This window comes from Neophocaena asiaeorientalis, unplaced genomic scaffold (assembly GCF_003031525.2).
Source record: "Neophocaena asiaeorientalis asiaeorientalis breed wild unplaced genomic scaffold, Neophocaena_asiaeorientalis_V1.1 scaffold114, whole genome shotgun sequence".
Taxonomy (NCBI): Eukaryota; Metazoa; Chordata; class Mammalia; order Artiodactyla; family Phocoenidae; genus Neophocaena; species Neophocaena asiaeorientalis.
This window is the reverse complement of record NW_020173116.1, coordinates 6,104,144-6,117,375: the sequence shown is the minus strand read 5'-3', so window position 1 is coordinate 6,117,375 and position 13,232 is coordinate 6,104,144. Positions and strand designations below refer to the sequence as shown.

Genomic DNA, 13,232 nt, shown 5'->3' with positions numbered 1-13,232 from the left:
AGTAAAGAAGAAACAACACAACAAGCAAACATATTGGTAGTACTGGTAAATACAATGGGCTTTCCTTTTCCTCTTAATTTTTCTAAATTATGTTGACAGTTGAGGCAAAAACTGTGATTCAAAATGTATATAGAAGAAATATTTTAGACAGTTATATTATAAACAGGGAAGGGAAGGGGATGTAAAAAGAGATAAATGTTCTGTAGTTGACTCAAACTTGCTAAATGATGACGCTGGTAAACTACGGTCTCAACAGATGCAAAAAAATCATTTGATATAATCCAACAGATATTCCTGGTAAAAACTCTTGGCAAACTAAGACTAGATGAGAACTTTCTCTATCTGAAAAGGGGCATCTACTAAAAACTAACAGCTAACATCATTATTGATGGTGAAAGACTGAATACTTTCCTCCTAAGATCAGAAACTCTCACAGATTCTATTCCACATTGTACTGAAGATTCAATCCAGAGCAATATGGCAAGAAACAGAAATAAAAGCGAGCTAGATTGGAACTAGAGAAGTAAAGCCGTCCTCATTTGCAGATGACATGAGAATCTACGTAGAAAATCCTATAGAAACAAAAAGTTACTGGAATGTAAAAAGTGACTTTAGTAAAGATATGCGGTACGAGATTAGTGTACAAAAGTCAATGGTATTTCTGTATACTTTCAATGAAAAATTGGAAATTGAATATTTAAAAATATCACTTACAATAGTATCAAAAAGTATAAAATATTTAGGGTAAATCTGACAGAAGATGGACAATACCTATACACTGAAAATTACAAAACATTGCTGAGAGAAATTAAAGAGAACCTAAATAAATAGAGAGATACTGAGTTCATGGGTTAGAAGACTCAATATTTTTAAAAAGATTTTTTTAATTGAATGAGTCTTTAAATTCTATAGTGCTTTACAATTTTCAAAAGTTTCACACACATGATTTCATATAATCCAATTACCCTTTTTCCCCCTACCCCTATATTATTCCTCCCCACTTCCCTCTCCCCACTAGTAACCACTAGCCTGTTCTCTAGATCTGTGAGAAGACTCAATATTTTTAAGGTATAAATTCTCACCAAATTGATCTGTAGATTCAATGTAATTCTGATCAAAATCTCAGCAGATTTTCTGTAGAAATGGACAAGCTGATTCTGAAACCCATATGGAAATGCAGAGGACTTAGAATAATCAAAACAACTTTGCAAAAGAAAAGCAAAGTTGAAGAACTTACATCACTTGATTTCAAGACTTATTATAAAGTTACAATAATCAGGATAGTGGAGCAAAGACAAGCACGAACACCAATGGAACTTCAGAATCAAAGTCTAAAATTAGACTCATTCATGGACAACTGATTTTTAACAAAGGTGCAAAGCAATGCAGTGGAGAAATGATAATTTTTTCAACAAATGTTGAGGGCACACTGGGATATCCAAAGGCCAAAAATGTGAACTTTGATCTGTACCTCATACCATTTACAAAAATTAACTCAAAATGATCATCATAGATTGAAATATCTATAGCTTCTAGAAGAAAATCTTCATGACCCTGGGTTAGGCAAAGATTTCTTAGATACAAAGCCAAAAGCATAATCCATAAGAGAAAAAAATGATAAATTGGAATTCTTTAAAATTAAAAACAAAAAGTCATTGTTAAGAAAATGAAAAGACAAGTTATAGTCCGGAAGAAAACATTTGCAAATCATGTCTAATAAGGGGCTTATATTCATAATATATAAAGAACTGCCAAGACTCAATAATAAGAAAACAGCCCAATTTTTTAAAAAATGGGCAAAAGTCTTTTCTTTTTTTTTAATAAACTGGGTAATGTTCTTCCTTACTGCAAATATGAATTCAACTTCTTTTTCCTAAAAACATGGATTAGAAGTCTCATGTGAGTCAAGGTCAGGCTCACTATGGCGTTGTTTCAACCACACTTCTACTATATTAATCACCACTATCAGAGAAACCCAGATTCAGGTCTTTTAAATAACAGCTTGTATTTACTGAAAATTCTCTCTCTCTCTCTCTCTCTCTATATATATATATATGTGTGTGTGTGTGTGTGTGTATGCAAAATATTTAAACAGACATATCACCGAAGAACATATATGAATGACAAACAACTATATGAAAAGATGCTCATTATTATTAGTCAGAGAGATGCAAATTAAAATCACAAAGAGTTCTCACTACGCATGTATTAGAATGATTACGACAGAAAGTCTGACTGTAGTAAGCACTAATGAGGGCAGGGAGCAACTGGAATTCTCACATTTGGCTGGCGGGTTTTTAGAAATGATGGGGAGATCCTTAACCAAATCTTTTCAAACCCCACTCAAGGAATCCATTCAAGGAACTGTCTTAACTTCTTCCCTGCGCAATTGCCTCTTCACAGGGCTATGGTAAAGCCAGCTTTCCAGGGTCACACAAGGCCACCTCCAGCAGCAGTGAGCTTCTCACGTCAAGCAACCTGGAGTAGATCTAGTTTAACAACAATCTTTCTGGTGTTTTCTTGGAGGCCCCAGACTGCCCTCTTTAGGTTTGCTTGTCCTTGGATTGAGGTGACTTCAAAGGCGGCACGGTGCCCAGTGCAACGGGAAGAGAGGAAGGCAGAATGCACCGACTCTGCAATCTGTTCCTAACAGTTTTTTGAGGGTTGAACACAACTCTCGGTGTGTGTCAGCGCTTGAGCTGTGCGTTTCTGTCTGACTGTGTCTCTGCCTAGGTGGTAGGAAGGGCCCCGGGCTGAGGCCAGGAAGGACCTGCTCTAAGCTGATAAAGCCAACGCCCTTATGTCAGGAACCCTGTGGCTTTTCTGTCTTTGGAAGCAGCAGGAAGTACTTTTCCCCCAAAACACAGCCCTGTATATTGCTCGCGGGAACAATTCGCACACGTCGGGCTGGGAGACCCTGAACACCCAGGGCTGTGTGCTTCATTTCAGGCGAACTGGACACAGTTTTCTCCCTTACACTTTGGAACTTCGAGTTCCGTGCCTGCCCCTCGCCTACCGGGGATGCGCGGGGGAAGGCAGCCTCCAGGCTGGGCTGGAGAGGGGCGGGCTGCAGCCCCACCGACATGCCGGGCGCGCGTCTGTCCGCGCCAGACCGCTCAGAGGTGCCGGCGCAGCCTAACCGTGACCTTGGCCGCGGTGAGGCTGGGCGTCCGCCGGCGCGCGCCGGAGCCGAAGACCCGGACACAGCCTGGCTGCTAGTTAAGTTTTGCTGTCTTTTACTTTTCCTAAAATAATTCGGGGGAGTTTCCATCACTCTGAAATAATCTGCGAAAACTCTCCGGAGCTAGAAATCAATCAACTCAAAAAAGCATGCTGATTTTTTTTTTTCCCCTTTCTTTTTGAACCCGTGGTTGGTGCGTAAAGGGAGCTGTCAATCTAGAAGCCCCCTGGGCCCCAAGTGAATCTGCAGAGCTGGTATTTTTAGAGACCGCGCTTTCTGAGATTCCAGCTGGTGGACCCCGAGCCGGCTCCTGTCGCCCTCAGAGAGCACGTGGATTTTCAGCATATGATGCAACCCAGCGTGGGCTCAACCGATGCAACGCGCACCGAGCTGTAGCCTGAGAAGCTCCGGGACACACAGAAGGCCAGCTCGCATCCCTCGTCAATTTCACTTTTTTTTTTTTTTTTTTTTTTTTTTTAACTCTCCACAGGTTCAGATGCCATTTGGCTGGGGAAAGGGATTCATCAAAGGTTTATAAATGGAGCAATCTACTAGTAAAAATAACAATCATCACATCATCTCACAGGGTGGCAGGATATTTTGTTTTTCTCTGGCAATGATCCGTAACTGAGTCATTGATTCAAATATACCCTACGAAGTACACATTTTTCTATGGAATGTCTCCCTAAGTAAAATTTGCTGGCTTGCTTCTGGATTAGGAGCCTGGTGAAGCTGACCCTGGCTGCAGGGAATGGCTTCCCACCCACGCAGGCACTCTCTGTATCCCTCCCTCCAGCAGGGATCTGGGCTGCTTTGGGCTTTGTCTTCTGTTCTGTCCCCTGAGCCCAGCACAGGGCTCAGAACACGGAGGCCCTCGTCCACATCCACTGGGGACCCAAGCTCTTCAGCTATAAAGGGGGACAATAATGCTTGCCTTACCAGCTTGAGAATCTTGTAGGGATCCAGTTCGTAAAGAAGAGAGGTGCCTCACTCAGCCTTTAGCCGTGTCCTATCCCCTCCAGCTCCTCGCTTTGCCCATCTGTGAAATAAAGGAAAGAAAACAACTTTATCAGTAATGTTAGAGTCATCATTACAAAATCGTACCATTTGTTAATTCTGAAATGTGGGTACTTAGGTGTTTGTTATATTATTCTCTGCATTTTTCTGTATTTTTCAGTCTCATGCCCCAATAAAAGAAGAGGAGGGAAAAATGTTTAAAGACTTGTAGAAAATCTGGTTTCCTGCAGTTGCACTTTCTCTGGTTCTGGATACAGGAAAATGCTCAGTAAACCGGACTCCTGGAGAAATGAGCAGCCTTACTATCACTCATCTTGTTTCTGCCCCTTCCTTTGTTCCAGGAATTTACTAAGACCCAGCAGGGGGTTTCACCCCTACTCCCACCCCCAGCTGTTTAAGGCAGCTGTTTGCTCACCAGGCTCTTCGACTTGGGATAGAAGTTTTCTAGTTGAAGGCAGGTGAGTCCAGAATGATGTCATTTATAACGTTCTGATTCAATTTCTTCCAAACCTACCCACCCGCTGCCACCAACGATCCCGACCGGTACTAAGCAGAAGCACACATGTATGAAAAGAAAACCTCTATCTGTAGTCAGTAAAAATGTGCTTTGTTTAACACAATCCCAAACTTTCTCGGGCTTCACAAACACACATGGCTCACGAAAACTCGCATGGACATTTCCACTCCCCTAACTTAAAAACAGCCAAACTAAATTAAGTAACAACAACAACACAGAGTTGTTTCCCACAAAGTTTGCTGTGCTCTCACCACCAGTTTTCAGCCTGAAACAATTTCATGCTTGAGTTATTAACTTATGAAAATAGGCACAAAAGGGGAAAAATGCGAACAGATCCTCAACTATATTATTAGTCATTGCTACAGCTGACTGCATTCCGGCACAAAGCTTGTTATTCTGCCCAAGTATCTCAGCTTTGAACAAAATGTAGCTCACTAATGGGTTATGCCTCGTATACCTTTTCGTAATCATTACATTGCCGTTCTCTGTAATTTATCCTGGTTTCCATCAGGCGTATGTGCGTTAGTCAGGCATGCGCTCGAGCACGCGCGCACACACGCACATACCTTTTAAGTCCCCTTTCATTTGTGGCTGCAAAGAAAGGTCATGCAGCTGTCAGTCATTTTAGGGCAACACTACTGTACTGATAAAGATAATATTTGGAAACCAGAGTGATGGGTGAATATGTGTGTCGTTTCTGAAAATATCGGTGGTTGGGGGGTAGCAACGTGAGTAAAGGAAGGGAATCTAGAAGCAGTCTGGAGAAGATGGAGGCAGAGTGGGAGAGTCTGACCAGGCTCACTTCGGGGGTCTCTTGTCAGGAGGGGTAGCTCTGGACTGAAACTCCCCCGGGGTGGGGCGAGGGGAGGGGCACACTTGCTAAGTGTGCTCAAGTCTCCTGTGTGAGCAGTGAGATTCCAGGCAAGAGCCCCGTTTGCGGATGTTTCTGGCTGGGGTTCAGAGGCGTTGCCCCAAACCAGTTTGAGTCAAATGGATAATGAAGCCAAGTTTTGAGCCTATTGATTTTCGCTCCTGTAAAGTCCAGAACTGGCCCTAGAAATCAAGGCTTTTGAGTATTAACTTCTGGAAATGACAGCAAAAAGAGCCGGTAAGAAAATCATCAGGGGAAAGAAATACAGAAGGGATATGAAAAGCCTGGAGAGGATCACGATGTCATACAGACATTTATGAAACCCTAGAAGCATCTCCTAAACAGATCAGAGGCTGGGATCCGGAAGCAGCGCCCCCCGCCGAGAGCAGGGGGCCTCCCCACAATTCTCAGCCAGCAAGAGAAGCCCTTGGCATCTTCCCCCTGAGTAGGATAATGGGATTCTTCACCAGACACTTAACCGGCCAGGAGAGGTAGCACTTGGGAGCCAAATGGGCTCTTTTAACTTCTTTGAAGTGTTAACGAATGCTTTGATTTTGTTCTTTCCTACTCATTAAGACAAATGTGGTACCGCTTTGCCCCAGGAATCTGATCTCACCTCCCAAGCCAGCTGCTCGTCTTTCTATTCAGATGAGTCCAAGCCCTGCTGGGGGTCTCCTCCTGTCGGGTAGCAGAGATGCCTGTCTTGCTGAAGATCTCTCTGCCAGGGCCTCCAAGCCTCGTGCTGCTCCCAGGGCCCAGGACATACCACCACCAGGTCCCAGCTCACATAAGAACACAGAGGTGCTGTGTTAGCGCTCAGCTCACAAGGTCCTGTTAGGTACCGAGCAAACTCAGGCATGTGGAGGGGACCAGGCTGGACAGAACTCGGAGGACAGAGCCCCCCCTCCCCGCTACCCCGCAAAGATCTGGAATCTTTAGAGATTATGAAGCCCAACTCGGCCCTCACCCCTCTTTCACCCATGACACACTGGGGCTAAGGGGTTCCAATGGGGCAGAACTGGAGCTGGAAGCAGCTGGCATTGAACCCCTGAGGCTCATCTGCTATCATGTTCCCCCATCCAAGCTCTCCCTCTCCCTCCCAATGCAGGGCAAATTCAATGGGATGAAAGCCTGCAGACAGAAGGAACTGGGGGTCCTGTGGTTTATTCAGAGGCCACTGAAAGCAGCCGGGCAGCCTCTCACAGCCAGCGCCAGCTGGGGAAAGCAGGCCAGGAGGGCAGAGCTCTGTGCCCCAGAGGCACGGGCTGAGCCCATGGGGACAGTCCTCGAGAGGGCTACAGCCTGTGATGGGGACCTGGGAGGCCGGATGAGCTCTGTCAGGTGGGCAATGGGAAGGTAGGAGAGGAGCCTTCTGGAGAAGAAAAATTCAAACCTGGGGAAACAACCCGCCTTAACTCATTGCATCTTAGTTATAATCTCCGCAGCCCACAGGATAAAGTCCTGCTAAGTGCCCATTATCTCATGGAATCCTCTCACCCATCCATGGATCGGTAGCACGATTTGACCCGCTCTCCCCCATTTTCATTTTTACCATCTTAACCATTTTAAGTGTACAGCTCAGTAGTAAGTCCATAAATATTATTATGCAACAGATCTCCAGAACTTTTTCATCTTGCAAAACTGAAACTCTATACCTATTAAATAGTAACTCCCCACTGCCCCCTCCCCCGGCCCCTGGCAGCCACCCTTCTACTTTCTGTTTCTGTGAATTCGCCTACTCTATATACCTCATGTAAGTGGAGTCATACAGGATTTGTCTTTTGGCGACTGGCTTAGTTCAATTGGCGTAATGTCCTCGAGGTTCACCTCTGCTGTAGTGCGTGTCCAAATTCCCTTTTAAAGGCTGAATAATATTCCATTGTATGGACGGAGCACGTTTGATTATCCATTCACCTGTTGATGGACACATGGGTTGCTTCCGCCTTTTGGCTACTGCCAATACTGCTGCTATAATCATGAGTGCGAAAGAGTCTCTTTGCAATCTTGCTTTCAAAGCTTTTGGCTGTATACCCGGAAGAGGAATTGCTGGATCATATATGGTCGTTCTATTTTTAATTTTTCGAGGAACCTCCATACCTCCATTTCCCACCAGCAGTGTATGAGGGTTCCAATTTCTCCACATCCTTGCCAATACTTGTGATTCTCTGTTTTTTTTTAAAAATTTTAATACTAACCCTCTTCATGGGTGTGAGGCGATATCTCCTTATAGTTTTGATTTGCATTTCCCTAATTCTCAGTGATGCTGACCATCTTTTCATGGCTTCTTGGCCATTTGTCTCCTTTGGAGAAATAGCCTTTCAAGTCCTTTGCCCAGTTAGAAATCAGATGATTTGATTTTGGTTGTTGCTGAGTTGTAGGAGTTCTTTTATATCCCCCCCTCACCTTTTTTTTTTCTGCTTAAAAAAACTAAAGGGTCAAAGAGGTGAATAACTTACTTACTCCAGCCTTCGGACAGGGGCTGCTCGACTCCCCAGCAGCCGGGAAAGCACCCTTACATGGGCGGCAGCCAGAGAGAGCTAAGGGCCCATCCTCCCAGCCACACGGGGTCAAACATCGTCCATTATAGGCACACCCTGTGCTCACAGCCTCGTGAGCCACATTGCTGTTGGAAAACCGACAGCAAACGCTGGTTGCAGAGACTCAGAAGCGTGTAATATCCATCTTAATAACGGTCCCACTTTCTTATTCTTCCCCCCTCAAGGAAGGGCAGAGGGAAAACGCTGCTCGTGGAAAACTACATTTAAATGGATCAGTGCTGGGCGACCATCTGCACATCTGTTCTTAACAGGTTTCAGCTGAAACTACTGAAAATATACACAGATCTGTTTATGTGGAACCAGTTAAATATGATAAGATTTCAACTTGGAGGGTAACTATGGATTTGGTGGTGGGAACACAAAAAGCCTCCCCACGCTTGGTCTCCACACACACTCCTGATACTTTACTGTAGATGTTGTCGAGGGAATCGGATTTACTGTGAATTAAAAAGATCTAAATTACTGGAGATTTGTTACAAACAAACTCAAGATGGTCCCAGCAGCCTTTCTTTCTACAGCACGTAATTCTTGCCTCACCTCCCATGTGGGCCGAGGGAGTCCTTTGTCATCAGAGAGGAGACCGCAGCTGGGAAATCACTTGTTTCTGAATAATTCTGTCTTCACTCCTCCAACAAAGCATTCAGGAGGACGACGGCATGCAGGCTGCTGACACACAGAGTACCCAGCTGACTTCCCTCCAGAAAAACACACCGGTGGCCCCTGAGGATGTGCAGGCAGAGGGGAGGGAGCTTTTACGGACCACCCTGTGAGGGCCCATTGTCATCCCGTTATAGAGATGGGAAAACTGAGGCTCTAGGATGATTTGCCCACAGCTACCCCGGTAGGAGGGAGTGAGGTTCCCCAAAGGAAGAAAGATTGTTCTTCCTATCTAAATGTCCCGTGAGGCAAGGCCACAACTCAGAGACCCACAGGGCTCAGTAGCTAAGGAGTGAGGGACCATGGGCAGCTAATAAGAAGCTTTAGCAGATTGATACTGGGGGGTCAGACATTGTGAGCCCAAATCCTCTGTTTTTGTAAAGAGAGCCCGAAGCCACTAGATTTTTACACGTTGGCTCAGGTGTTGAAAACAAACCAAAAAACCAGGCCCTACTGTGGTTTGTGACCCCCATGGTGGGCCTTTGGGGCCTTTGGCAGAGGCTGCTTTGGTTTCACTCATTCTCCAGGTGAGACTTGGGGTCTGACCATCAGGATTCTTGTCTCCGGTGCAGGAGGTCTCGGTCACAGACAACGGGCGCCCAGCTCAGCGCCCTCGTCCCCGTCTGTCTTCTCAAGCCTTTTCCTGCAGCTTCGCGGGGCTCCCCACCTCAACTCCAGCACATTGAATGTGCATTCATCTATAAACATTCATCTAATAATTTATCTCTAAAAAGGGACATCAGTCTATAAAATGCACCACAGGAAACCCAAGAATCGTAGTCACGTGGCCTCAGAAACAATCAGCCCAAACTGACATCTGACAACATCCCTGCCACACACACACACCCCTCAGGGCCTGGGCTATGATTGGTAAGTTTTTCATTCCTGATGGACCCCATGCTGGGAAAATGCACCTATCTCTGTTCCTTGAAAATCATTTTTTTTTTTTTAATAAGCAGCCCAGTGGAAAACAATTGTGAATGGCAGCTTCGTTACATGTGGATTTCTAGAACAAAGAGAATATTGCTCACACTCTATGACCTGTTCGATGACACTGAATTTTAATTACAAAAAGCTCACGTGTTAAAAATTGATGACAAGGAAGGTGTGACACTAGGGCTAAAAAAAAAACTCAGAGAGGCAAAATATGGTTGACAGGCTGCCTCAATGATCTAGTCAATGTTATTTCACATTTGTCTTCTCTCTGTCTCTTTTCTTTTCTCATTTGAAAATTTCAGTTTTGAGATAGAAGGCACATACTTCAAGCTGTGTAGACCTCAGAGGGGGAGGCTGGTGAAATCAGCAGAGGGTAGGAGGAAGGGAACCTTATTTGCCCTCTGGGGGCCTCAAATACCCTGTGCAAAGGATCAGCTGTTGTCTTAAAGTGTCCCCTCCAAGTGGCTACTGTCCCAGGCCACCTTTGAGTAGCTCTTTGAAAGGGCCAGTTTTTCTGAGCAGCAAATATGGGGCTGCTTCCAGGTGATCGGTGGATCTCAGTGGCCTGATAACTGGAAACAAATTATTTTGAAGCAATAGATCAAATGGTGTGTGGGGAGGTGCTAGATGTTCAAGCCAGCCCAAGCTACGCTAGTTATAAGAGAGTTTTCTTCTGAGATGAGGCAATAATTGAATAGGAAAATCCTAGTGCAGAATGCCCTGGGTTTAAGAAAGGCCGTCTAAAGCAGGCAAAGGTTGTCCTCTTCCCCTCTGGACAGGCCTCTAGGACATGATGTGTCAGTTCATGTGCTAAAGCCCCACGAATGAGGAGCCATTTCGCCCTAATCGCAGAGCCTTGAGCTCTGGCCGAGGGGACCTAGGTGGAAAAATCACATCCACCAGAGCCTGTGCAAGAAGGAGGCAGCTGCCCTGCATCTTGGGAGCGTGGCTCACGCTGGGACAAGGGAGCAGACTACAGGGTATTGGTGTGGCCTGAGCCTTGGCGATGGAGGTACCAGCCCCAGAGTGTGAGAGCCGGAATGCCTGCTTCCTGCCCAAGAGAACAGGTGTACAAGAGTGGGCTGCAGAGTTAACCTAGAACAACAAAAAAAGCTAGAACAGTGCCTCAGACCTTGCTAGGAAGAGACCAGAAGTGTATTCAGAGTCCAGGGTCCAAACCAGGGGCACGGAATAGCACATGCAAAGGCCCTGAGGCAGGACCAGCCTGAGCATTGTGGGTGAGCCACAGCTAGGACCTAGGGAAGGTGCTGGCTGTGCACAGGGAGAAGTCAGAATTCCATTCTAAGAGCAGCAAGAAGCCGCTGTCAGGTTCCAGGAAGGAGCATGCATTTCCCAACGATCATGCTGGTCTGTGAGGAATGTGAGACTAGCGGGGTGAGAAGTTGGGCTGTGGGCGATGTTGTGGGAGACCAAGGGGCTGCATTTCACAGAGACAACCAGCAAGACATGGTGGGGAGCTGGGCGAGGAGGGTGGGGGAAAGGTCCACGGACAAGGCATTTAACCCTTGGTTTCCTGAACGGGAAAAAGGACTCGATAATTCCCACCTCACAGAGGGGATGTGAGGATCAGAAATGGTGCGTGGCGCCCCTGGCCCACGACAGGTGCCCAAGAAGTGAGAGTCCCACTGTGTACCCACTGCCTCCTTGCCCTCCTTGTCCCCACGAGCACGGGTGACAGACGCCTGTCTTCAGCGGTGCCTCTTCTGACCCCTGTCCCCAGTAAAGTGGGAAGTAGCGCTGGGCAGCGTTGGCGACAGGGCGGGTTTGGATTGTTCTTTCTGAGAAATCATGTGCAGATTCACGAGAAAAGCAGTGATGCAACAAACCTCCAGGTTCATTAAAAACATTCTGATAGCTAGAGGGAAGCAGCCGCATAGCACAGGGAGATCAGCTCAGTGCTTTGTGACCACCTAGAGGGGTGGGATAGGGAGGGTGGGAGGGAGGGAGACGCAAGAGGGAAGAGATGTGGGAACATATGTATATGTATAACGGATGTACTTTCTTATAAACAGAAACTAACACACCATTGTAAAGCAATTATACTCCAATAAAGATGTTAAAAAATTTTTTTGATGGTTACGAAAAGAAAGTTAACTGGGTGCTGATGGGGACCCGCTGAATCATCACCACCACGAAGCTCTCTGTGCCTAAGGTGACGTTACTCCCCAGAGTACAATCATGGCGTTGGACCCAGGACTGTCGTTCGGGCCAGGATCCCTGCGTCCACTCCCTGCCACACTGTCTCCAGCCCTTACCCCTGGAGAAGCAGGAGTGGGGAAGGTAGTGGAATTTCCACGTTCACGTCCAACATGCCCTTCTGAGCTCGGAGCTCACACCTGGCCTTGCAAACAGTGCTACACTAGGTTCTCGTGGTCCTCGCGAGAGGGGGACGCTTGTGAAGTTTATTAACCGGGAAAACCGGGCCTTACCCTGTGGGGTCTTCCTACAGGCTGGGAGGGCTCCCCGGAGGAGGAAGCGGGTGTCAGAGCTGTGTGAAGGATGGGGAGCACGGGGCGGGGTTCCCAGCTCAGCGCGCAGCCTGGAGAAGGGCACATGACCAGTTTTCTCTGAGCCAGCACATTTTCCATTCTAAATATAGCCCAGGATGAGCCAAGACATCTTCCCCTCGCAAGGAGACCCAAAGTTCTGTATTTTTCAGCATTTCCGTGATGGCTGAGAGAAATAAACAGCGAGACTGAGGCTCTTCACTCCCACCCCCTGATCCCGCAGGGCCCTGGGGCCTGAGGAATGATGTCCACCCCCCCTTGAGAGCAGAGCCCGCCCTGTGTGAGGAGCTCTCTCTGGCCACCACCCTTTAGTAGGTACCAGAATATTTGGCCAGCCTGCATCTCCCTCCAGCAATGTGAAGCAAGGTTTCTATTCAGCCAGGAAGGAACATCCATCCATCAGCCCAGGCCGCCAAGAGTGACTCTTTCTACCATCCTCGGGTCGGTTCACCTTGGGCATCTCAGGAGTGAGGCCCAGCCTGATAGGCTTTCATTGGACAACAGATTCCCACCTTCCTTCTGAATCTTGCTGGAGTATCAAGCTTATCCTTCCATCCCATTTCTGGAAGGTACAGGACCTGAGCCTTTGGCAAAGCGGGTACCTGCCGCGGGCCTGGGGCACACGGGTGACTCTTGGCTCTGAGGTCCTTTGCTGCTTGTTTGTTTATAATCGATGGGATCTTTTTCTGTATCTGAGTGGGGCTCTGCTAATTACTGCACAAGCACTTCTGGGGGAAGTTCAAGTTTCCAGAGGCCCGCTGTTAACTCTGACAGGGCTGGCGCTTCCCAGACAGGGCGCCTGAGGGAGTTTGTGAAGATGCATTACAGGAAGCGCAAGACGCAGCGCCCATCCCCAAAGGGTTAAGGACCGAGACATGAGGACAGTCGTGTTAGGGTACATCTAGCAAAGAGTGAGCAAGGCAGGCAAAAGAAAAAAGGAAGATGGAGAGGAAAAAAAAAACCACAT

The 13,232-nt window shown here is 46.8% G+C and overlaps 1 long non-coding RNA gene across 3 annotated transcripts in view; it reads right to left on the bottom strand.

Moving 5' to 3' along the window:
- Positions 1 to 13,232, bottom strand: part of LOC112399048 (uncharacterized) — a 260,149-nt gene that overhangs the window by 144,338 nt on the left and 102,579 nt on the right. For all 3 annotated transcript variants that reach the window (XR_003003146.1, XR_003003148.1, XR_003003147.1), the window contains one exon: positions 4,121 to 4,220. This is a non-coding gene — a long non-coding RNA (uncharacterized LOC112399048). The remainder of the gene's footprint in view (positions 1 to 4,120; positions 4,221 to 13,232) is intronic.